This window comes from Lepidochelys kempii, chromosome 2 (assembly GCF_965140285.1).
Source record: "Lepidochelys kempii isolate rLepKem1 chromosome 2, rLepKem1.hap1, whole genome shotgun sequence".
NCBI classification, from domain to species: Eukaryota; Metazoa; Chordata; order Testudines; family Cheloniidae; genus Lepidochelys; species Lepidochelys kempii.
Window position 1 is genome coordinate 104,259,954 of NC_136381.1, and position 26,401 is coordinate 104,286,354.

At 40.3% G+C, this 26,401-nt stretch overlaps 1 protein-coding gene across 3 annotated transcripts in view; it reads left to right on the top strand.

Annotated features, from left to right (window-relative positions):
• Positions 1-26,401, top strand: part of NFATC1 (nuclear factor of activated T cells 1) — a 147,555-nt gene that overhangs the window by 31,287 nt on the left and 89,867 nt on the right. The window lies entirely within an intron of this gene.

The window sequence follows — 26,401 nt, forward strand, 5'->3', positions numbered from 1 at the left end:
AAATGTTGGGAGAGCAGGATGAGCTGACACACCCAGCAAGCTAATAATGCTTCAGCACTGGCAAATCCAGGGTGCTGGTTAGTCAGTCGTGATAAGGTAATGATTGGCAAGGGTTTTTATACTTTGGCTCACAGAAATATGCTACTAGTCATAATTGCCTTCAGTGTTTAATAGGTGGTATTCTCCGCTCTGAGTCAGTACTGAATCAATGCCCCAGCCAGTGATGGGGGCATATAGTGCTGCTGGAGAGGCCATATTTCAGATGAGGTTGAAAATTGAGAACCTGACCACTTGAGAAGCAAAATCCAGGCCCTGAACACTCATGGTCGTTAATGATAATGTTGCACTTTTTGCAAGAGTTAAGGTATTAACCCTGGAGTTTCCAGAGAAGTAATTTATGATGGGCATTATAGAAAACCTGAAGACAAATTCATTAGATAGTTCTGGCCAAATTCCAGCTGGGGTGAATTGACTTCAATGGAGTTACACCAACAATGAATCTGACACATTCGGTGAGTCTAAAAACTTCTCCCAGGTAGAGAGATTTCTCATTCTTCATTCTAAACATGATTGTCTAGTGTTGTATAAAATGGCTGCTGCATTCTACCTGAAGGTGGCTGCATTTCATCTGCAGGTCAGTAATCTAATGGATATTGCTTGTGTAGCACTTTGAAAGGAAGAAAGCTATTTGTAAGGTATATAGTCATGGGGAGGAAAGGCCCTAGATTATAAATGTAAGGTATTTGTAAGGTATATAGTTATTCTAATTAATAACTCCTCTTTAGTGAAAGAAAAATATTTTGGCTGCTTCTGATGGCATTTTTACAACCAGGGTGCGATGTATCTATGAGAGATAAAATCCAAATACTCAAGAATGTTTAATTAAAGCATTTAGCTACTCCCATAATGGACTGGACTGAGCAATAAAAAATATATTCAAACAAAATGGAATAGGTTAAGAACTGCTTTCAAAATATTATTTATTACCTGAATGCTTATATGTAAAGAATGTAAGGCATTTTCTGCAATATCAGCAGCAATCTGAGGTAGGTGTATGGCCAGGGAAGAAAAGTAGTTTTAGTTTGTTTTTTAAGATAGGGAAACTTGGTGTTAGAATTTGTATATCACTTGAAAACACATTAATATTGGAAGCATATTTTTCTCTATTCCACTCCCTATGCAACCCCACTGAAATTTTTGTGGTTACACAGGGTGTGTGTCAAGGCAGAATTTGACTTAATCCTGTGAGTAGCTGGACTCCCTCATTTTATAGCCATAAAATGTCCTTGCCTACTATTTTATGCCACTAACCAAAATGATTTCCATTCAAATAGACTTTCCACACACAAGCTGGATGGTACTGCTTCGTGGTGGACATTATGGGTGTTAAATGGTCCCTTTTACATTTAATCTATGCCCTTTGGGCCAGATTTCCAAAGGTATTTAAGCCCCTAGTGGGACTTACAAAGGTGCCTATGCAGGCAAGGCTCCTAACTCCCATCAAAATCCATTGGTGCTTAAGCACTTTTGGAAATCTCATCTATCTGCATCTTTAGGCACCTAAATACTTTTGAAAATATAGCCATGTGACCCTCTTTAACTGGTTGCTGTCCATTTTAACACTTGTAGATTGTTAGCCTTTCCATCCAAAATATTCAAGGACTACATAACCAATTAGTTAAAAGGCTCGAAGACTTCAGGGACCAACTCTGACTGCAGGGCTGTCTAACTGCCTTCAGGTCCCAAGAATTCTTATGACCTTTGTCTCATGCTTAGCCAGTAGCTAACATCGTATTGTTTTAACTTAATGTGGCAGAGCCTGCCCGACCGGTCACAAATGTATTTGGATCAGGCTTTTACCCCTCAATTTTTTTTTTCTCGGGTGTTTTTCACACAACTGTATTTCAAATGCTTTACAGCATTAGGGAATAGAGGTGCAAAGTTAAATCAACAATATCAGAGGGAGAGAGAAATGAAGAAGTATAGGCCAAGGCAAAAAAGAGACATTTTCAGATGGTATTTGAAAAGAGATGAATAGTTAATGAGCTGTCGAGTTTCACGAACATTGTTCCAGGAAAAAGAACTGCAGACAAAGCTGTCACATCAAGGCTCTGATTCCTCACAGCGCTTAAGCATGTGCTTAACTTTAAGCATGTGACCAGTCTAATTTCAATCAAAGTTAAGTGTGTGCTTAGATACTTTTCTGGATTGGGGCCCAACCTTGATGTGCTTGTTTGAAGATACAGAAAGGACTCATTACTGGATGAGTCAAAGGAATTAGAGAGGTCCATGGGAGTAAGTCCATCGTGAGTCTAACTCATGACCATCTGACACTTGGTGAAGCAGAGTGGATATGCAAATAACAATGTTAAATTGCTTTCCCCCTTCCTCTCAAATAAGAGAAAAGGCCATTTTTTCATTAGCAGTGATTCCCTTTATCCAATTTTATTGGGAAATGATGAACTACTCTGTGCCTTTTTAAACTTCTACTTAAAAGCAAGCACTACCCTTTCATCCAGATAGAAATATAATCCTTTCTTATGGTAAGAATGTAAAGACGTCGGCAAGCACCTGTTAGCCAGGTTGCAATTAATAGCACAAAGCCATACAACAAACCAGACAGGGAGCCTAGATTTTATAGCCCCATTTTAGACAGCCGGTACTGTTCAAGAATAAATCTAAGCTGAATGGCTTTCACACTTCTTGCATCTGCATAGTTAAAGCTCTCCTCAAACTAGCAGACAGATAATCAAAACTGAAAAGTAGAATGATCTGGCAGATGTTTTATGGATGCTTATTGCTTCCATAAATCTAACAAATGGGGAAGAATTTGTTGAAAGCTTTTCACCATTAGATAGGGTTATTTTTTGGCTGGGGGGGAAGGTTGTGGCAAGAGGGCTCTCATTGGTTACTTCACATAAAATTGCTCCCATAAGATTACTACATAAGCATAGCTACATCAGTAGCTGCTATCCTCCCTGGAAGGGCATCTCCAGAGGAAAGTAATTTATCTGTGTCCGGGTGTCAGCCGGTCAAGATTTTCTGACAGTGTGAAGTGCTACTTTATCCCCACCTTAAGAATAGGGTTTTGGGGACAGACCTCAGTAGTTTGGAACAACAGCCCATTTCAAGTGAGAACCACAATTGCCAGTTGTCACATGTGGTGATGCACTCAACTTCTCTTAAAAATGTCTTTTGCCTATGCTCAAACTGACACGCTGCAGCACATACTCGTACTTCTAAAGAAGCATTATTGGTAGCAAAGATAATCGATCGACCATTCTGACTGGAGGGATTTAACAAACCTCTTGTTGATGATTTAAATTTTATTTCCACTAGGAAAGGACAATACAGCAGGACGATGGTGTTGGCTGTGGAGGGTGTTTAATGGCCACTGTTTTGGCTGACACCAGGGATTGAACCACCAGAGCTATCAGCCTGAGTCACTACAGCTTCTGCTAAAGAGCCAAGCTCTGTTTCTGTGTATTCTCCTGTCTGTCTGTGTTCATCTGTTGTATGGTGCTAGGGCCATCTTTTTGTTCTGTGTTAGTACAGCACCTAGGACAACCAAGTCCTGGTCCACGACTGGGACTTTTATGTACTACAGTAATACAAATAATTAGTAATAATAATCCTCTCTGGATTAGGCATAGAAATGGACATGTAACACATGCTGACCAGTGGGTTACATTTGGTTTTTGCATAAGTTAGGAATAAGCCTGTTTTGGAACAACCTTTATCAAATACACTAGAGGACCACTCAAAGTAAACTGAAAAGTATTTATTTTAGGGAGGAGGGAAGAAGTCTATCGAACAGATATAGAATGTCCTCCGATGTTTCACCTTCACTGTCTCTAGAAATTATACTGTTCACTAGTTAATGGGGATATCTGTTCTCAATTTCCCTTGTTCTCAACCCTTTCCTGTTTTCCTTTTTGGCTGGTTTTTAAGATGAGGGATTCAACAGGGAATGTCACAGAATTCTTCATGATCTGTGGATGATCTTCTAGTTGTCTTTTGGTGACGATAGATGTGATGTGGACAGTGTCAACGCTGCTTTCACACTACTTACATACATTTTAGTGGATATTTTCCATCATGGTCGGATGTGGAAGGGAAATGGGGAAGGAATCTGTATACCAATTTTCAGAACCTGGTCTGTCTGCTTCTGTTGTCTGATCAATTTTGGTGCATTCTGGATACAGCCTAACTGTCTAAAAACAGTGCAGAGGAAATCTTTATAAAACAAAGAAAAGCAAGGAAAAGCAGAGCAAAAAGGTAATCATTCTTTTTCTCCTGCCCAGTACTTAGTTGTGGAGGCATCTTTTCAGTTGTGGTTATTGTGTGCAGAGTGAATGGGTTTTTTTGAGCACCATGTGATAGGATGAGCTATCATTATTTTACAGTGTAGTTCAAAATATCTCTGCTCTGACTGATGCTCATAGGGGACCATTAAGTAGCAGCTTTCTGCACCTGCCCTTTCCTTACCTTTCAGCCATGTGCTCATCATTGTAGGACACTTCTTGACTTACAGCCTGTGTCTATGGACAGATATTCTTCTGTTGCCTGTATGATGATGTGCTCTTTGCTCGCAAGCATTGAGTTCACAGCAAAGCTTATTTTAAATAGGGAAAAAACTCTGTGCCCACCCCACAACACTGAAGAAAGGGTAGTTCTGGTTGACCAAGTTGTGTCTGGGTTGTTGGGATGGCAGAAAATGAGACATACAAAAAATGAAGTCTGACTGAAATGGACCAACTGACTATTTACTGCTCCATGCTAGGGAAATGGCTACCTGAGTTGCAGTAGATTAGCAAGGTGTTTGTAATGCTTCTGGTCAGACTGTACTGCAGATACTCTTACAGAGTTCATTGTTCCTAATCCAGTTTTATAAATTCAGTTTTGGCTGAGAGCTGTCAGACACAGCCCATGAGCATGGTATTTTTTCTCCCTCTCTTTTTAAAACCATGTTAAAAAGAAATAGTTCATCTTAAATTAAACAAGAGGGAGATCAAGAGAGATGACAATGAGTCAGGTCTTTGAGGATTTATTTGCACTCATAGGACTCCAAAAACAGCTATAATTTAAAAATAAAAATTGATAAGCAGTTAATTGCATGGCCTAATAGATTTGTCTTTTGAGAAAATTATTCAGATGTCTGAGATATTAATGTTGAAAAGTGGTCCCTGCATGTACACAGTATTTACTCTGTACCATTATCAATAAATCTATGCTATTAGGCACCCTACAGTTGGAAATGCCTGGTTAGAAATGTTTATGATCAGACTTACAAATTTAGAAGGCTCCAGTTCTGCAAGCTTCACACAGCTTGAATACACTTACTGTTAGTCAGCCTGAGTAAGCATTGGAGAATTGGCCTCAAATGTTTGTGGCCAGATTCTACAAAAGAAATAAACCCTAATTCTACACCATGGGACTGAAGGCTGGGAGATCCCAGGGAAATCCAATCTGGGCAGCTTTTTCTGCCTTTAATTTCCTAGCACAGATCTCTAGAATGATTCTTTACTAATCCAGTTCTTAATGCACCTGTTATCCTCTAGTGAGAGGAAAAAACCAAATTAGAAGTATCTGAGCACTCAGTAATATGCAGTGTATAAATGCCTCAATATATAGATACTGGACACGCCCAGATGTCTCTCTAAGTAACAAATAAATGCTTTGAACCAGATAGTGCATGACTTCTGGACAGGGAAGGGTAGGGCACAAGGAATCTTACTCCTCCATTTTTGCAGTCAGAGTGAAAGGAATCCCTGAGAGTACTGCACCAGCATACTGTCCAGGTAGCCATGGGAGTTGATGGTCCTGAGTGGCGGCAGAGAGGTAAGGGGTATTTGCATGGAAGTGCCTGTAGATCTCCTTGGATCAGTGTTGATCTCTGGAGATCTTCTGGTCAAGGGAGTGGGACTCCAGACTTCTGCATTCCATTTCCCTTGAGAGAAGAATTCCTAGGATGCTCTGTATATTGAAATTTAGGCTTGGTCTACGCTACCAATTTATATTGGTATAACTACATGACTCTGGGGTGTGGAAAATCCACACCCTTGAGCAATGTAGTTATACCAACCTAACCCCTGGTATAGACAGGCTATGCTGATGGGAGGGCTTCTCCTGTTGACATAGCTGTCACCCTTTGGGGAAGAGGAGTACCTACCCTGACAGGAGAAGTTCTCCCATATGCATAGGTAGCATCTTCACTAAGTGCTACAATGGCACAGCTGCCCTGCTGAAGCTCTGTAAGTGTAGACAAACCCTTCTGTGGTTTCCTATGCAGATTATTCCCACATAGGGAACAGAGCCCTTCAGCCTCAGTCCAGCAAAGCACCTAAGCATGTGCTTACCTTTAAGTACAAAGGTAGCCTCACTGAAGTCAATAGGTCTAGTCACATACTTAAAGTTAAGCATATGCTTAAGTGCTTACTGGATCTGGGCTTTAGTTATTTTAATGTTTATGTAGTGAATTGGACTTCTGTCTCAGTGGAGGATTGGGCTCAATGACATTAAAATGGAGGTACAATTTTAGTCCCGTTTAATAGATGAGTGAGCCAAGGCTTTGTGAATGCAGGCCAACTATTTATGACTTATTTGCTTGCAATATTCATTTCAATTTAGAAATCATGCACCAAAGTTACAAATGAATAAATCTGCTCCAGACTTGGCATGTTGACCAGCACCCATAAGCTGAAATGAAACCGTTAAAATTAAAAAGCTTGACCAAAATCCAGATGCTTCTTTATGAACCATACTAACCTACCTGCAAAATACCAGCTAACCTGCATGAGGCAAGTGATTAATTTTTTACAAGTCTGCTTCGGTAACTAGACATCTGTCCTCTATTCTTAAAGTAATATCTCAGGGCAAATGATTTTTTTCCTCCTCCCTACTACCAATTACATAAAACATAATTTTCATGGGTTATAAAGTGTGTAATACAGTGTGTATTGTAAAGAAATATATAATAGGACCCAATTTCGATCTCACACCAGTTTTATACCTATGTAACTTTGTTGGAGTTATTCCTGATTTATAACTTTTTTTATTTTTGAGACATTATAAGAATAGAATCAAACCCATAGGTATATTGTAATCTGTACATATAGTAATACAATGTCTATGTATGTGATTATAACATATTTTCCTTTTGTAATCAGTCGTTCTAACTAACAAAAAATGGAATAGGTGGAAAATATAGTGTCATGTTACTCAAACACTCTCTATGTTGTAGCTTCCACTCTGAGCATGGGTTTATCATTTCTCTTCTCGTGAAGCATGGCTTAAGAGATCTTCTTTGTTATGAGCTGTGAAAGAAAGAAAATCTACTACAACATCTGTTATATAAATAAACATTAGTAAAACATGTTGCATACTGTCCACGCAATGAAATCAAATAAACCTACTCCACCATGCACGTGTTTTAAAAAATAATTCAGCAAGAATTGCATATTTTCATTGTAACAATTGGAATGGGATAGTGATCAGTTTACTTGTGTGTGGTTAAAAAATGCGGGTTGCAGAGAGATCTGTAATATGATTTTTAGTATAGGTTTAATGGTTTAAAAACACCGATTTTTAATGTTTCATTATCCAGTCAAACTAGGGAACTTCTGCTTTTTGTTTCCACACAGACAGTATCTACATTAGGGTTTTAAAAGTCCAAGATGTACATTTCTAATGGAAACCTATTCAAAGCAATAAACAGCTATTAAAGATACAACGTCATTAAGTTCCTAAGAATTCTACAACATTGCAGTGCCAAATATTGAGGAACATTTTATTGACCTCTGCTCTTTGTGTCATTGATAAGCGTTCTTGCCAAACCCTGGTCCCACTGACATCAGTTGCCAAATTCCAATTGTCTTCAATAGAACACGAGCTTGGCCCTTAATGCTTGCATCCCATACATGCAGAAATGTTGATTGATACATCATGATTCTAACAAAAGAGAAAAATCTTAACATAGACAAGCTTAACAATGTGAGCTTTTCATTACTGTTCATTAGAGCACTCTAGGCATGTGCTTATGTCACAGTCAGATTAAGCTAAAGTTAAGCACTTAAGAGTGCTCTGCTGAATGGGGCTGCTTTGCTGAATTGGATCCTTGAGTTACTGATCATCTCTGTGCCTCAGTTTCCTCCTCTGCACAGTGTGGATAATGATACTTCACTCACCTCAGACAGGTGTTTGTAAAGCACTTTATGATCCTTGGATGGAAGGTGCTATTAAAATGCAAATTATTATTTATTACTGCAAGGCTTCCTGGTATGAACTGAGCTTTACATTTTAAAAATGTTTAAATTTATTTTTATATTTAGATACCTTCTGAAATGGTAGTGTTTTTTATGAATAGCATGCATTTGTTTTATATATCCCACTGATCTGTTGCAAGTCATCCAAATGAATTACAAAGGAGCTTTGGACTGGAATCACACACTGGAACACAAAGATATCCCTATAACCTCTGATGCACCAAAATGCTATGCTGTCATCCTGATTCTCAGGTGTCTTGTTTCTGGGAATGTCACGGCTTTTGGCTGAGCAGCATTTCTCTGCTGCAGTGGTGGATTTTTAAAGCTTTCACACCCTTACGCAAGCACAGATCTTGAACTGCACACTTGCAAGCTAGACATATGCCAAAATATATATTGTCTAAAAATTTTGTTTTAGGGAACAGTACTTTTGCAGAAAAAACATGGTCAGTAAGATTGTTCCAAAATGGCAGTCTTAATTCAAGACCACAGTTTATTCCTCCTTCTTCCACAGCTTGAAAGTACCCATTTTGTTTTCTGTTACTGTTTGATCTCCTCAGAGGCTGCTTATGATATTGATATTTGATACTGGCCAGCGTGTTTAGAAATACAATCCTGCATCTCTTTAATTGCTGAGATTGTTCATTTCATAGTGGTTCTTTGGTCTGTTCTGCAATGGATGCAAAAATCTCTCAGCAAATAAAGGAAACTGGATTTTCTGAGTGGCACACACAAACTTTCATGTTCGCTCTAGTATACCAAGGAGCACATTAATGGCTGCTACTTACTGCAGGCTGACTCAAAATGGTTTGAAAAGGGGCAAAGGTAGTGGAATCTCTGTTCTATCTTCATCCTTGACCTCTCTGCTGCTTTTCGCAACGTCAAACAAGGCTTCCCACTTGAGATCTCATTCACTTTGGGCTTCCATAATATGGTTCCCTCCCAATTCTCCTACTATCTCTCCAACATTTCTTTTGGTGGGTCCTCCTCTCCCACTGTCTGTGGGGATACCGCAAGCCTCTCCCTTTGGCCTTCTCATTTCCTTATTCTATTTTCTCTTTAAGGGTGATGTTATCCTCATGCAGTTTTAAACACCTCCCCCATAGTGATAACTCTAACATATATCTCTCCACACCCAGCTTGTCTCCAACAATCCAATCCCACATCTTTACTGTTTCTCTCTCATCTCTTCCTTGATATCCTGCCACAAAGATAAGCCTAATGTGGCCCAAAACAAACTCCGTATCTTCCCTTTCCACTATTCCTTCCTCTACTACTATTGAAACGCCACTATGCTCTCCATCACTTAAGTCTGTAAATGTTGGCCATTTTTTAGCTTACCCCTATCCCCACCCCCATATCTAAGCCATGTCCAAATTTTGCTGCCTCTTCCTCTTCAATACTTCTAAAATGCATCATCCTTTTATCCCTGAAGTGAGAGCTCTTATCCAAGCTCTCAAATCTTGATTTTTTTTTTTTTATAACTTCCTCCTCTCTGGCCTTATGACAGCCACTTTGTCTCCCCCCCCCGTCCATATAGAACATTGCTTCTAAAATGATCTCTTACCTGTCATTTTGATCTGCTTCCCTTTCCCCCTTACCCCCTTTGAATTCCACTAATAGATTCTCCTTCTCCACACACCATTTAAGAGTCATGTTATCACTTTCAAAGACATGTGTAACTCTGGATAATTAGAAAGTTGCACCCTTGTCTCTTTCTGCATCATGGTCTACTCCACCAATGATGCTAGCCTCATCCACCCATTTATTGGCTTCTCACACCTCCCATTTATTCTTTCAGACTACCTCTTCTGCATTCAGGTCCTTCCCAGAACTAATCTCCAAGGCCTCTGCCCTTTCCTTATTCAAATCCCTTCGAAGAGTCCTGATGCCCTCAGGGAAACTTGCTGATAATGTCAACCTTGAGGAGTAGGTTTGGGATCATTTACATTTCTATGTCTGTATTTATTGAACATAACAATCATATATGCTTCCCTATATATACACCCCTTCCACCAACCCTATGTGCGTTTGTGAGGAGACGATGACTTCTTTTCTGTTTGGGAAGTGCCTAGCATATTGTGGGAGCACCTGTAAATAAACAGAGTGGGTTACAGCACATCTCGCATTTTAATTCTGGAAAGCTGTTCAAAACCTGGTTAAGATAACCAATGGAAAGTGAGTTTGGAACTTTCATCCCATTCTCACATATCCATTTGATAAAACCATTCACTCGGAGAAGATCCTCAATGTTGGCACAAAAGAGGCCCAGGACCTGGATGATTGCTGCAGGTCAGGATTGAGCCGTATGCATGAGGCAGGACTATGTGGAAAAGTTTGCACAGCTTTTGCCCATACTATGTCTGGCTCAAGTTAATGATGTCAGTGCTTAGGAAAACTAAGGAGTTATTGGGGCAGGGACCATCTTTCTGTTCTATTGATACAGCACCTAACACAACAGGGCCTTGATCTCCTCTGTGCTACAGTAATAGAAATACCATGTATATTAATTTTCAAACATTTATTTGGGAGCGGAGGAAAGAAGCCCGCAAATTCATACTCTAGATGAGGAAAATATTTCATTGAAGTTAGCACTATTTTGAGTATGTTGTTTTTAGGATGACCATGGAAATAATTCCAATATATTTCCCAGCTCTGAGACGCCACTTCTACCCCAGTGTGGTTTAAACCATGCATGCTGCATTAAAAGAGCTGTGGGACTGTAGCTTCACCATTTCTAGCATGTTTTGTTTTGGTTTTAGTTTTTTTGTGACAGAAAGTAGTTGTTTCACAGCATGTTTTTAATTGGAAATGTTCATTAAGTATTTCAGAGCAGTGCAGTGAAGTGTTCTTCAAAAGAAAGATAATTTAATTTTCTCTGTTCTGGAAGCTCTTCATCCCTGTCTGTGTGAAACTTCTTTATTTACTATGCCTCATTAGGCTTTGCACATAGCTCTGATTGTGTTTCAGTGAGTAGTTAAACAGTGAGTAGTTAAACAGTGTTTCAGTGAGTAGTTAAACAGCTGCTGTGATCAACCTAGAGGTAGCTGCATCTCAGTGTTGAATTAAGTGATCCCTTAATATATGTGGTTTGTAAAGTAACTTGGGATCCTTTAAGAAGAAAGATATACTCTGAAAGGGTGTGATATTATTTTGGAGCCTCTGAGTTCAGATATTTACATTATTTTAAAGTACACCACACACACAAAACATGTACATATTAGGAAATGAATCTAGATGAGTTGCACAAACAGCATAAGCTACCCACAACCAATGGATGTGGATAAGCTACCCACAATCAATTACATGTTCCCCATTTACACTAGCAAATAATTTGGCCCACAAATGTAAATTTTTTACTGGCAATTTCTGTCACAGAAACATGCAAAATTGTACTTGACCATTTTACTAACTCAATCATCAGAGTTTGGCTGAAACTCTAGGGCAACAGTGACTGCTAAATAATATTACAGTAGAACCTCAGAGTTACAAACACCAGAGTTGCAAACTGACTAGACAACCACACACCACATTTGGAACCAGAAGTACACAATCAGGCAGCAGCAGAGATGAGAGAGGAAACAAATACAGTACCCTGTTAAATGTAAACTACTAAAAAAAATAAAGAGAAAGTTTAAAAAAGATTAGAGAAGGTAGGGACACTGTTTCTGTGCTTGTTTCCTTTAAATTAAGATGGTTAAAAGCAGCATTTTTTCTTCTGCATAGTAAAGTTTCAAAGCTGTATTAAGTCAAGGTTCAGTTGTAAATTTCTGAAAGAAAAAAACACCATGTTTTGTTCAAAATTATGAACAACCTCCATCCCTGAGGTGTTCGTAACTCTGAAGTTCTACTGTACTCTTCTTGACAATATTTAGAATAATTGTTTGAAAATAAGTGAAATATGTTGAAAGCTTTGTCTAGGAATCTTCATCATCTAAGGAATATTTCTTGGAGATGAGTTAGCTGTGCGGAGCCTTAGTGTTTTATTCTATCACTGGTTGTCCATTCACATTTTGTTAATAAGAGAATCGGTACTATTGCATATATATTGCTATCCTGTTTCAATACAATTCGCAGGCCAACACAGCACATACTTTATATTAAGAGATAAATGTCATAGACTTCTTTTTTTGGTGAATCGGGTAATACCAATGAATGGGCTCTCCATTTCTCAATCCATGGAAATTCAAGACACAGAATACAACCTATTTGAATTTCTCACAGCCTAATCAGACTTTTGATGTTAAAATCATGGAATCCCAGCTATAACATATACCTGATGTAGTCTTATTGCCAAATTCTCTATTAGCAGCTTACGCTGCGAGGCGTATTCTTACAGAAGAAACTACAACATGATTGGAATCATAAAGTCGATGAATAGAAGTTATTTGTGTTCTGTGGCAGGAGAACAGGGCCACAAATGTGAATTGATCAGTCAATACACCTATATTTTGTGCAAGCTGCGACCGCAGTCATGGATAAGTGCCTTAACATGCCAAAGGTGTGTGTATATTGCCTGATGAATACACACTCAACTGACTCTTCTTGGATTGTGCCAGTGTAAATGAAAGCAGAATTTGGCCCTTTGTCTTTAAGAACATGTGGAGCCAGATAGTATCCTACTGGCTAAAGAAGTGAGGGGTTTTAATAGTATAAATTAGTCTTTCAAAAGTCAATTATAATTTATATGTTAGAATTAAAGTCCAAATCCAGATGAGATAGTAGTATTCCTAAAATAATATTGGCATCTTCCATGGGAGGGTCTCAAAATGTTTTTATGTTTGTTAATTAACACAGCACCCTATATGGCAGTGAAGTATTATAACCCATTTTACAGGAATGTGAGGCACAGATTGGTTAAATGTAGAGCACGTTTGAAATCTGAAAACTTCTGAAAAAACTTCAACCAGGTCTAGTTAAGTAACTTATCCAAGGCATAGCATGTCCGTGGCAGAGCTAGGAATGGAAACCAGATCACCCAGTTTCCAGCCCCAGTTCCTTAATCTCACAATCATCCTCTCTCAACAATATTTTGCAATTCTGTCTGGGGTTTTTTGGTCAAAATACCCCCCTTTGAATTCATTTCTACAGCCATGGACAAGAAGCAGATAACTGCTGCAAGTTTTGGAAGGCAGCAGAATTCTTGTGAATCACAAAATGAGTAAGAAGGCTGAATTCAGACTTTCATTCTCGCACCTCTGTCCTCCTCCACCTCCAAAAAAAATAAAAGAAAAAGAAGAAGCAATCAGAGTTAAACTTATGGCCTGTCTGATTATGATAAGTCCTACTGGGGGCATACAACTTTCTAGAACACTAGTGTTTCTGCTTCTTTCATTGAGTTTTCAGGCCTTACTCTGTGCTGCAGCTTTCTATGCAGAACGCTAATAGACTAAGACGTCTCACATACAAATATTCTGTTGTCTTTGAAAAGGGAATCTTGGCAAATCAGTTAATATGAAACCAGAAATTAAATGTTAAAAATATATTAATTTTCATGGCAACAGAACAGTAAGCCCAATATGAATATTCTGAATGTGGTTCTTTATTGCACAGTATTTATAGCGCTCCAAATATTTACAGAGATAAAGCCTGTGAACATAGTGCCTAATTTTCTGTCTTCAAATGATGTAGTAGTTTAAATAGGCTTTATTTGGGGGGAAAATTGATAATGGGGAGGGAAATATATTTATTTTCAATACACAACAGTTTTCTAACCATCAGTGGTCTAATATCTTATTGTTCTCTATAATCAGCGTAACTAGTCTGCATAGAACAATGCTGCGCCAAGTACATCTGCATCTTTGTTCACCTCTGTGTGTAATAAAACCACACCTAATGCCTTAATACTGTAATGTGTCCCATGGGCAGACTGTTGCATTCACACGAAAGAAGTTGTAGGGTCAGAGCTTGAAATGTGACCAACTGACTAATATTGGTTGTGTCCAAGCAGTGAGTGGTAGCTCGTGATGGGGCAGTCTGTGATAGATGCGCTGAAATCCTGGACCCCTTAAAGTCCATTTCAATGGCAATGCTCTTCTGCTTGACACTGGGGTTCAGACCTATCCTCAAAATCAGGGGACTGTAAAAATGGCTTAAAGTTACCTGCTGAGCTGTGTGCATCTTAGGTGGGAGGGTATCAGAGTCTGGGCCCCAGCCTGAGCAGCAACCTCTATGCTGCTATTTTTAGCCCTGTGGTTCAAGTCTTAGTTATTTGGCCTGGGCTCTGAGACTCACTGCTATAGCTTTTTCTGCAGTTTAGATGTACCCCTAGGCTCATCTGGGTCAGTTTGTGCACAGATACGTACATTCTTAATTTAAAAACTGCACACGTAGCCTTAGAGGCGGATTAAGATTTACTGGGGCCCTGGGCACAAAGAGCATGTGGGCCCTCCACAACCAGGGGCCTCAGGGGTGCCAGAACTGGGAGGGTCAGGGGGACCGTGTCCACCCACTTTTTAACATGGGTGTAGTAGCCTTGAGCAGGTGTGGAGCAGTGATGGCATGGATGTAGTTTGGGGAACAGGGGGGCATTGCCCCTCCCAAACTGAAAGCTTCAGGCAAGAGGTGACAGGAGGGGCATGATTGCTGCCTTGGGCACAAAGCCCAGGCGGCAGCGGGGCCAGCCTGTCATTGGGAGCAGGAGGAAGCTGGTGGGGGCAGTCTGGCAGCAGCGGGACCCTGCAGGGGCAGCCTGGCAGCAGGAGCCGGGGTGGGCACGGAGCGAGCCTGGTGGAGTTTGGCGGTCGCTGAGACCAGGCCAGTAGCAGTGAGAGCTGCGCCGGAGGAGGCCCTGCCGGACTCCTCGCTGCCTGTGACCTTCTCAGGGCCCCTGCCGCCTCCCAGCTGGGGCAGGGCCTCTACTCCCTGCAGAGCGTGTCTGCAGGTGCCAGGGAGGGGGCAAGAGGCCGGACCAGAGACCACTGGCAGCAGCGTGCCCTGGGGGGCAGAGACACAGGCTAGGGGCTGCTCTTGGGCACCTGGGCTCTCTCCCAGAGCAGGTGGAGGGTCTGGGGCTCCACACAGCAGCCCAGGCTCTCTGGACAGCTCTTACCACTGCCCAGCTTCCAGGGGCAGGGCCTCAGGGGAAGAAGAAGAACAGGGAACAAGACTACAGTTGTGGGGCTCGTGGTCCCCCACTTCCACCCAGGTTCCGGTGCTCCTGTGGGGGTCCCCCAAATTGGCCAGGACTCTTTGGCACAGGCCCTGTGTGTTAATCCGCCACTGTGTGACATGACTAAAAGCATGTTTGCAACTTTATAAGTGTGCGTGTGGTATCTGCCTATACACATATCATAAATCACTACTGCACTGCTCAGCTACAGTCTTTTAGTAGTCACAGATATAACTTGCTAATTAGAGGGTGCATATAAGTGCAGAAAAGCAATAGTGTTGAGCGGATGATCACAGTCAAATGATTTATAGTTGAGTTTTCAGGTAGGAAGGTGTAATGGCAGATCAAATGGAAAGGGAAGAACCTCTCTGTATAGGGATATATATATATTTTTTTTGCTAGAACACTTAAATGTGGGGCTTGAGCCAAATCTTTTAACACCAATGTAACTCTGTTGACTTCAGTGGAGTAACTTCTGATTTATACTGATAATAATCAAGCTCATGGTATTTAAGTTGGAGACCTAGGAAGAAAACACTGGAGATAGTTTTTGTTTTTTTCCCCTGAAACTTTCACAGTCCTTCCCTACATTGTACCAGTGAGTTTATTTAACTGTAATTTGGAAGTCTCTCATGCTTCAGTTTCTAACTGCTATGGATCCTGTCAGATAAAAACACAGCCTGCTGGGATATAAAAACCACCAAAGGTCACATATGGTATATGTGCAGCAGGACAAGCTATCCAGGGGAAAAGTCATCATGGTGCATAGGGGCCGGCTGCAACCTACCAAGGAATCACGGAGCTGTTCATGAGAAGAGTTAATTTTAAATGAGCTACCTGGTTCTAGTGCACCCCAGTTCCGTCTCGGGGGGCCTGGTTCTTTACTTTCCACACCCCTTATGAGGAAGGCCATGCAGCTTTGGAAAACTACTACAACTGTAGGACTGGAGTAACCCCCCTTGCTGGGTTGGGGTGGGGCGAGGTGTGATAGGGGAGGGAAGGGGAGAAACCGGTCAGATTGCTGATGCATCTAGAGACGGAGAGAGCTTCTCCTCAGTCTCACTGTGGAAAATCTCTCCCCTTCTCCCCCTGATTCCTTTTATTGGCAGAGCACAAGGATAGTAACCTTAAGTACTGTGTTTGGGGGCAAAGTGCTCAAAATGGCCACCCCTTTACATCTGTAAATTGTAAAATGAAGACTCTCCCTGAATTAGGGCATCATTCCCTGGAGGCTAATGACTTTGGAAAGAGTGCAAGTTGGGGTGGTTGCATTGTACAGCTGCTTCTGGAGGGGGAAGTTCCTCCTAGAAACAGGGAGCAGCTTCGGTGCCTGTTTAGCCAGGAGATTCATAGATGTGCTGCAAGCCAGCAGCCACGAAGACTGTTTTCCTCTGGATGGAGACCTAAACGCCTAGTGAGCCAGTCATTGAGTGCACAGCATCTCTATTACATTACAAATAATAATTCCTCATAGCATATTTGCAGCTGGAAGTTTTATATGGATCTTTATCCATCATGATGTGAACAGCTGCTCTTTTGCTACACTGTCTAAGCAAAGTCCAAGTGGCAGCACAGGAAAGTGGCACATAAAACACACTCCAGCTGTTTTCCATTCACTCTCCTCCTCCTTCTGCTCCCTTCCCCTGGCACCCTTCACCCTTAGCCCATGCTTGTTTCTCTGGGGATGGGAGCCAGCTTATTTTTATTTGTGGACCAACTCTAATATTTGGACTCGTGAATAACACATCTGGATTTTAAAACAAAGTTCAAATGAACCCAGAAAAAACTGGTTTAGTATTTCAAAAATTTCTTGCAAACAGAACAAAACCTCTAGGTATTTTTATTACATTTTGACTTGAGGGTGGGTGAAGAGATAACGTTTGTATTATGACACAAAAGGATGACATGAAATCATTCTTAGTTAAATATGCAAGCAAGTAGTTAAGTAAAAACCAGCTTAAGTTGTCATGTTCAGAGGACAACTTCAGATCTGCAAGAGCAGATTTTATTTTACTCTCAAATCTTCCTGGTTTGCTCTTTTAAGCTAGACACTCCTCTTCTTTTGGCTTGCACATTCATTAAAGAATGCATTGTATAACAGAGTTGATATTTGTCCAAGGGTTAGCACCTCTACCTTTTCCAAAAGAGCCATGGCCTCATCAATGATGACAAATGGTCAAGAACTTTGTTTTATGTTGAATCTAATGTTGCAACACTAGAAAGAAGCAGAGTCTGGCTCCCAAGAATCGTCAACACCGTATCCTACAGGAATTAGGTGTTCTGTGAGTTCTTCCCTTGAAGTGCCAACCCTCATTTAACTTTACTTAAGTGATGAGCTATCCCAGCACAAGGCAGATGGCTCTGGGCAAAGGGAAGTAAAGGGAATATATGACATCTCAATAGTATAGCACTAATTTAAACACCATACACATGTAGAAGTACAGTAATGTTAAAGGTTGAAGGATGCAGCTGCAAAAGGACAGAAATTCAATGAGAACCTTCAGGGATTGCACTCAAGCCTCCAACCTGGGATCCTATTGAATTCTATGGAGCTGTCACTCAGTGGGCAGGTAGCAGATCACCTGGAGTGCTTTTTGTCATTTGAAATTGGCAAAATAATGGCATGAGTTTCTTTCACCTGGACACTTCACTACACTTATCCATGCTCTTGCCACCTTGGGTTTGGATTACTCTAATGTACTCTACATGAGCCTACCCTTAAAGACCATTTGCTAGTGCAGACTGCAGCTACCCACGTATTCAGTGATATTTCCCAGAGGGATCACACGACACCTGAGCTTCTCATCTGCACTTGTTACTAGCTGATTTTTCAGGTGAATTTTAAGATATGGTTTTTGATCTATGGAATCTAAAATATATTTGGTTCTATCTTAGAGACCATCTCTCTTGACCAATGTACCAGCACTTCTGATGAGCAGCAGGGGTATCATTTTCTAAGGGGCCAGGGGTCAGTGCCAGCCTCTCCCCCACCCCCATGCCCCCGATGTTGGTTTGTCCTCCCAACTTTTCATAGTCCTATATGCTCCATTATGTCTTCTATCCCCCGCCCCCCACCAGCAATAGTTTGCAGAATATAACATATATTAACCAGTTGGTTTATATACTAACCAATATACAATGTTCTGCATGTTGACACAACTTTGCCCTCCCCACTACCCCGAATTTTTTCTGAAATGATGCCTCTGATTAGCAGATGTAATTAAGGTAACAGGCCCATGGTTTAAATGGGAGAAGGCTAGTGGCTTGGCGGCTGGAACTCCCTCCTCCTTTCCATCCCCTACTGATGCTGCAGAGCCCTCGGGGCACCCTTTAAGGCTCATCTGTTCCCCCAGCTTTCCCTGGGAGTTGAGCAAGGTTATGCAGTGGCTGGATGAAGAAAAGCTTATTTTGATAGGTCTGATGGTTGTTTAATAGTCCTTTTTGAGGCAGTCCTAGTAACTGGCTTTCTACACAGAGGGAAAGATTGTGCAGTCTAGAGCTCTGAAGAGGCACGCTTGAGACATTGAAATAGTTTTTCACATATGGGGAAACTGAAGCATGGCTCTGCACTGACTTACCCATGGTCACAAAGGACATCTGTGGTAGAGACCAGAAAAGATTCCCGTGTCTTCTGACCCCTGTGTCTGTTCCCTTTTATCACATGACAGTCATTGCCCACAAGAGCATCCTCCCCCTCTTCCCAATTAAAGACCTAAAGGGGTCAGGCTCTATATTACTATTAGGTGTGAACTACATTATATTTGTTTTCGTAAAATTCAGATTGATGATCCTACATTGATTTGATGCTAAGTGTTCAGTATTAAAATTGCATATGCAGCTAGTTTACTGTTTAAACAGATTGATTCTAAAATTCTCTTTTATATTGAAGAATTTGAAATGTTTGTGTAAAGCGGAATATTAAGGAACTTTTAAAAACCTGGCTATTTGTTGGTTTTTAATCATTTATCATGTGCAGATACTGTAAAGAGGTCCTATTGGCTGAATAGGGTTGCAGTACAGCAATGCTGTACATAGCTCACAGTTCTGAGACTTAAGTACATATGCAGCATTTACTTTATAGGTCTTAGATTTTAATTCCCTTGTTTACCTTTTTGTGAACATCTGGCTGCAAACAAGCTTACCTAGAATATCTTCTTTTTCCCCCGTATACTTGGTGGCCAAAAAACCCTTCCTAAATCAAGGTATTTTTATCGATTATCGTCCTTAAGGGCCAGATTATGACACCCGAATAGCACTTGCAAGGTACTGTTTGTGAAGCTAATACACATGTATTAAGAAGTTTCTATGTAGAATAGAGCAGTCTGCATTGCCTTTAGTTATTCTTTCAGTCAAGTATATACATTTTCTAATTCATTCTGACAGAATCTTCTTCTCTTGTGTCTTTGAGAATGAGATTATTCTTTCAGATAGCTTTAGGAAGTCTATTTGTTAGAACAGGTTTTCTAAGTATTTTGACATACTTTAACACGCCAAAGGCATAAAGAGATTGGAAGGAAACATGCAAAGTATTTGAACGGCCTTTCTCAAAATAAACATTACGGTTTATAATAGAAATTTACTTCCCAATCTTGAAAATAGCCACTTTTGCTGGAGTTATGTATGACATACTTGGATAGGATAATGTCCAGAAATCATTGCATTCTACAAAATATAACTGTCTATGGTAAGATTTTCAAGGGGATTTCTAAATGTTTACATTAAAATAACCTGTTGGCAAATCCTACTTGTAATTTTCAAATACCATCATACTCCTCCCAACTCTGTAATTTTGCTAATTTAATTTTACAAATAAGAGATGGACCCAAGATGCAGAGTTTGGATCCTGATCTGAACTTCCCAAAGATCCAGTTTGCTCATTTTTGGAGGCTTGACTTGGTCCCATCTTCTCCATCACAAACACTACCTTGTGATTAAAAGTTTGCTCTCTAAGTAAATCTTGGTGGTGGAGGGGGGTTGTTTGGTATTGTTTTTTGGTGGGGGTGGGGGTGGTTTCCCCAAGCTTCTCTGGCTGTTACAGCAATATCTATTTGCTCTTAGACCACTTCAGGGACTGGATGTGCCAGTATTAGCCATTTAATTCTGCATGCAGCACGTACTATAGGAGAAAAGTTGGGATTTTTTTTTTTTTTTGGCGCTGTCAAGATGAATAGCAGTTTATAAGTGAAAATCAAGATATCTCAGTGGGAGAAGGTGTTGTGAAAGAAGTGACTTCAGGGTTTAGGAATTCCAAAGAAACCTTACTTCAGGCAACATTAGCATGATTATCAGAGCAAAAAGAAATTTGCCAGCCAGTGTATCCTGTTTCTCACTGTTGCACAAAATTACATATGGTGACATGGGGCTTAATTCTGATCACAATCACATTCGTGTAAATTAGGAGTGACTTCACTGATTTCAGTGCAGTTAGATTAGTGTAAAACTAGGGTACATGAGATCAGAACCAGGTTCAGAATCTCCATTACCACATGAAATCAATTTGATATACTATCTCTCAAAATTGAGAAGCGCAGATTAGTCAGTGATAAATCAATATGACAATAGAAGATAGATGACCTATTTTCACTCCAAAACCAAAACAAAGATCTTTATCTGTGCATTTAAGCTTTGTCTGCATCTTTTAGTCTATATTAAAACAAGGTCTTGGAGAACATACAATCTTCAAATTTACTCAGCAAGGGGGAAAAAAATCCCCCACCAAAACTACTTTGGGTCTGATTCTCATTTGCAGTAAAGCCCCTTTACAGTGCTCCAGCAGGGGCTTTAGTATAAATTAAAATCAGGCGCTTTAAGTGCAGACATACTCATGCCAGATAAAATGTGATCTCTAGGAGAGCAACATTTTTATTATGAATAATGTAGCTGAGAGCAACCTTGTTGCCAATGTTCAGCCACTGGGATATTAAGAGAGGAGCTTCTGCTTTGGGACCGTGTTACAGAGGGGAAAAGATAAAAATAGGGTGTCTGACGCATGCATCCCATGCTGCAAGCCAGGATACAGAAATCTTTATAACCAAATACAGTATTCCAGAACATGCATGGAAAATATGCACGTGTGTGAGCGTGTAAAATTTTTTCCTAACCAATAGGAATGCTTATTCCCCTTCCCCCCCCCGCCCCGCATTGCCTTCCTCTTTTACAGGCATCTTGTATATATTTCTTTTACCTGCTTACAATTGTAAAAGTCCAGTGACTCTATTCCAGCTGTGCCTTCATTGCCCACCCTCCGGTCCTTGTCACACTGCTCAATGTGACAACGTTTAAATATTTAGAGAGTGTGGCAGGATATTCTTTCTTGTGACTAGTTCAGAGAGAGCAAAAGCTAGTCCATTCTCTAGACATCTGCTAGCTGCCAAAAATTCATCAAAAGCCCAAGTCTGTCTGTCACCGCTATTGATAGTGGTTGCCTGATCTAAAATTAGGCATGCACCATACGTGTCCTTTTTAAATGTTAATCCTTGCATTACATTTTGTTGCTTCTGTTGGCATAGTGGATTATGTGACATAATGCAAAAGTAAATAATATGATGCAATGGATAAAACTTAACGGGGAACACTTATTTGAGATCAGGTGCCTCCTACTGCATGGCTAGATCCTGCAGCACTTACCCAAACAAAACTTCCATTGCCATAGATAACATGAAGTCAATGGAAATTTTGTCTGAGTAAGGACTGCAGGGTCAGCTCTGTACTGATTAGTTTAGTGAGAAACCTATCAGAATTATTTATTTCTATTGTTTCACTGAGTGGGCAGTTGAGCAACCAATGCTTTGTTGGGGCTTGAATGTCCATGTTCATTGAGTACCATAAATAATATCTATTTTCAGACTGGGAATTAAATAGATAACAGGGAATAGGTCTTCAAAGCCAGCCAAGTAGTTCATCACTAATTGAGGTTGTTAGGCAAAGAGCTGTAGTCTTGCCCAGGCATACAGAAATCATGAGCTGAACTCCCCCAAAATCAGGGTTGGCTTAAAATTCACGAGTCTTAAAAAGTAAATAAATTTGGGATCTTTTTATTTGTTTTCTGGTTTTTGAACCTTTCAAGGTCACATTTTCCTACAAGCAGGAAGGTTATAAACTCGGTTTTCTTTTTGAAATGAAAGCTGGGATTCTCACATATTAACTTGACTCTAGGAACTGAGGCTGTAAGAGAAACACCAAATATCCTGAGGTGAGAGTCATGATAAAATTGTGAGAGTTGGCAACACTGGTCAGCTTTGATTTAAAACCAAACAGTCTTATAATAGCAGAGCCTGATCTGAGTCTACCATTTCTTCTTCAGTCCTTTTGTCCTGATTCAGCAAAACATATAGGGCCTTAAGTGCATGCTTAGTGTACTACTTTTGCTGAGCCAGGGCTTTGACAGTTCTTCACTCAGTCTATTTTAACTAAAAACTCTCACTCCTTAATATATCTCCATGTATGTTTATTTTAATTCTTTATTGTCCATAAAGAGTGAGTGGAGTTAGAAAAGAGAATCTTTAAAGGTAGTATTGTGGAGTTATATATTTAATCTCTTTCAGTGACTTCCAAATCAAATTTATTCAGATTACAAGTAAAAATATGCATCTTGCCAACTCTGTATATTCCATCTGGCACCTCAAGATCCAGCTGTATTCTTTCTGCCTCTTACATCATCATCAGTTCTGCCTCTTACATCAATGCTAAGGTTCTATGATTGGAAATGTTGATGAGGCATGAGGCAAAATAGATTTCAGGTCACTGTGCAATAGCTGTATTGAGTCTACTGTGGTAACAGTAGTAAACAGCTATGACTCTACGGCATGCAGGGGCGGATCCACATTGAGGTGCCTGTTCCACAGGGTCACAGCTTGTGCTGTAATTGCCCTTTAATTGTTCAGACTGGATATTGAGACATTAGGAATTAAAGGTGAAACATCCCATTTTCATATACAGTATAAATATATATACTTACAACAAGTCCTTTTTGTCTCTATAGGGAGAATCAAGTGTTTTTTGTGTGATACTATTTTATGCATTAAAATTGGACTGTGTATAATATTAAAGAAGACTTTAGTAACTATATGCAAGATTAACAGCAAGAGTCAGATTCCTAAAGTAGAAAAAAAACAAAACTATTCTTTTTAAACCTAAAAAGAGCGTGAGGATAATAACGTTTTCTGAAGACCCTGCTAGTTTGATGAGCAAGTTACTACAAGTGATAGAGAAACATGGTAAATGTAGAATCAAACCAACAAGAAGAGGCTTAGAATTGCTACAGTACAGGGATATATAACCTTCTTGCAGTTATGCTTAAGATGGTGGCATAAACCCCTGCTGGAAAAGTATATCCTTTGTTAAAACTTCCCTCTTAAGTCTGAGAGATATAACTTCTTACACTCATTCAGGCAGCAAAGTAGAAAGCCCCTACTCATGTTAGTTTCTGATTCAAAAGAAAATAAGACTTTTCCCTGCTGCTTGTGGCTGTTGAAGTGGTTAACTGAACTAAGGGATACAGACCATGGCACCTGTTTGAAGTGAACACTCAGACTTAGGTCTCCTTTTATCTTATAATAGTACTAGCGTTGGCTTAGTGCCATGTACTGGGGGGTTCAGAAGAGTTAATGAAAATCATAATGCATTCAACCTCCCCCATAATAAGCCATGCTTGCTTGCATTCAACAAAATGGGTCGTAAGCCACCTGTTGCTCCATGTAAGGGCATAGGAGGGGCCAATCTAGCTAGTCTTTTAAAAAAGAAAGAGAGAGAGAGAAGATGCTTATTGAAAAATCAGACTAACTAATTTTACTTCATTTAGATTTATATTTGGTAATGTTAATATACTAAAAAAGAGTAGAATGCTTTTAAAACAGTTCCCGCTCAAACTGCAGTGAAAGCCCTTTATGTGGTGTCCTAGCAATGTAGATTGGATAAAATACTACAGCAGTGTAGCTGAATTGTTCTCTTTTTTTTTCTTTTCTCCCTCCATGTATATTCTTTAGATAGGAAAATAGAAAGTGCCAGACCAGATAAAACCATTTGGCCCAGTAAGTCTAGTCTGGCCACTACAGAAGGCAGGGTGGGATGTCTGAGACTTCAGAGGAAGGTGAACAAATGCACGGTGCACCTGATCAATGCTGCATATGGGAGCAAATTTCCTGACTAATGCTGTAATTATCTAAGAACCTGCAATATGAGATATGATTAACATTATTATAATATGCGTATGTACTGCGGGGAGAGGTTAGTGTTTCTATGTGTGCTCCACAGGATTTTGCAATTCCTCAGGAAGGACTTGATTGGGCCAAAATAGCTTGAGATCTTGTCTTCTAGCAGCATTTCAGGTCCTGTATGGTAGAAATACCAAAAGAAGACCAGACCTCATATTCTTTTGACCCCTCACAATTGGCTTCCTGAGCTATTAACTAAAGAAAAAGTAAGCAAAACACCAGTATCTATTATACTAGACTTTGGGTTTAGCCACATATTACTGTTTTCAGCTGTATTTGGGTTTTGTTGCATCTGCACACGCAGCAACTAAAAATGTTATTCATAAAATGACTACTTATGGCACCTGGGCAACTCTGTGTGAACTGTTATTAGCAGCCACTAAGCTTATACTATATTGAAAAGCTAGAAGATTATGTACCACCAATGTACGTATGGCGAAAAGCACACCCAGTGCTCTCCCAGGTCCCTGCTGTATCCTCCGGGACCTAAGGATGGATCTTAGCAGCCAAAGAATTCAAAACCAATTTTTGTTGTTAATATTTTTGTGTGTCTGATCTGATGATGATATTAGGAAATAGGCTAGTTGTGAAGCATCTTGTTTTAGAGACAAAGACATAAATGGGAGGAAACTATAGAGCCCTTTGTGTCTGACCATTGCATACTCTGCAAGCAGCAATGTGCTCTGTTTGCCATGGCATTAGTGGTGAGAGCCATCAGCAGTTCTCCTGGCCCCATGTCTGCCAGCTGGTAGTCAGACACTACGGCATATTTAACCAATTAGGAGAGTTCCTCCCACACTCCGCACACACCCATCTGCTGGCTGGATTTGTTTGGTCTGAGTGTGCTGTTTTGTTATTGCAGCCAAAACTATGATCTGAGACCCTCCTAATCTGAAGGTGACAGATCAACCAGGTGAGCCAAACCAGCAGGGGTTGAGCTAAGATTGTCTCAGCTTGTGGTCACTATTTGCTGGATGATATCTACGGTATGCTCACTTTTGATTAAGTTTTAGTTGGGGCTTCATTTCAATCTAAAAATGCGTGTCAGTATCGTGAGAGGGGTTGCTGTTAGTGTTATCGAACTACTGGACTAAGTATCCGAACAGTAAGCCAGCATGATCATTTATGGTCAGCTACTCGTGTCCTACTCCATTAGGTCAATTTCAGATCTCTTCTACACCCATGCCATCAGTTCCGCAACACCACTGCCTGAGTCACTGTCGGTTGACACCAGTGTAAATGAGACCAGACTCTAATCCACTGGGCCTGATTCTGCTCTCACACCAGCATACATAACTCTGATGTCAGTAGGGTTACTGTGGGGTAATTGAGGCCCATTGACTTCAGTGAGATTTGTGTGCAATTCTCTAAGAATTTGACACTTAGGTGAACAAATAATGTAATGCATATACTATATCCCCAGTCTATTCCAGGCAGCATTTACCAGCATTTTCAATTAAGGAAAAAAAGAAGAAGAAAAAAAGAGAAGAAGAAGATACACTAACCACAACCTTCTAGTGATGGTGGGGGAGTTCAGGGATGCATTGTGATAGTCCCTTCCAGTTTCATGGCCATTAGTTCTGCTGCCCTTAGTGTTGCTGCAGGAACATTGACTCCATTGTTTTTCGTAGAACACTGCTATAGAGAAGTAATATGAAGTTTTTGAATGCATGCAGCAGGACTGTTTTAAAGGCTAACTCCAACTAAAGTGCCTCAGGTAATTGAGAATAATGAGACGTTTTCTGAGTGCACCTTTTTTATTGTACTAATATTATGTTACAAAAAAAAAGGGCGCTTAACACTTAGCACCTGTC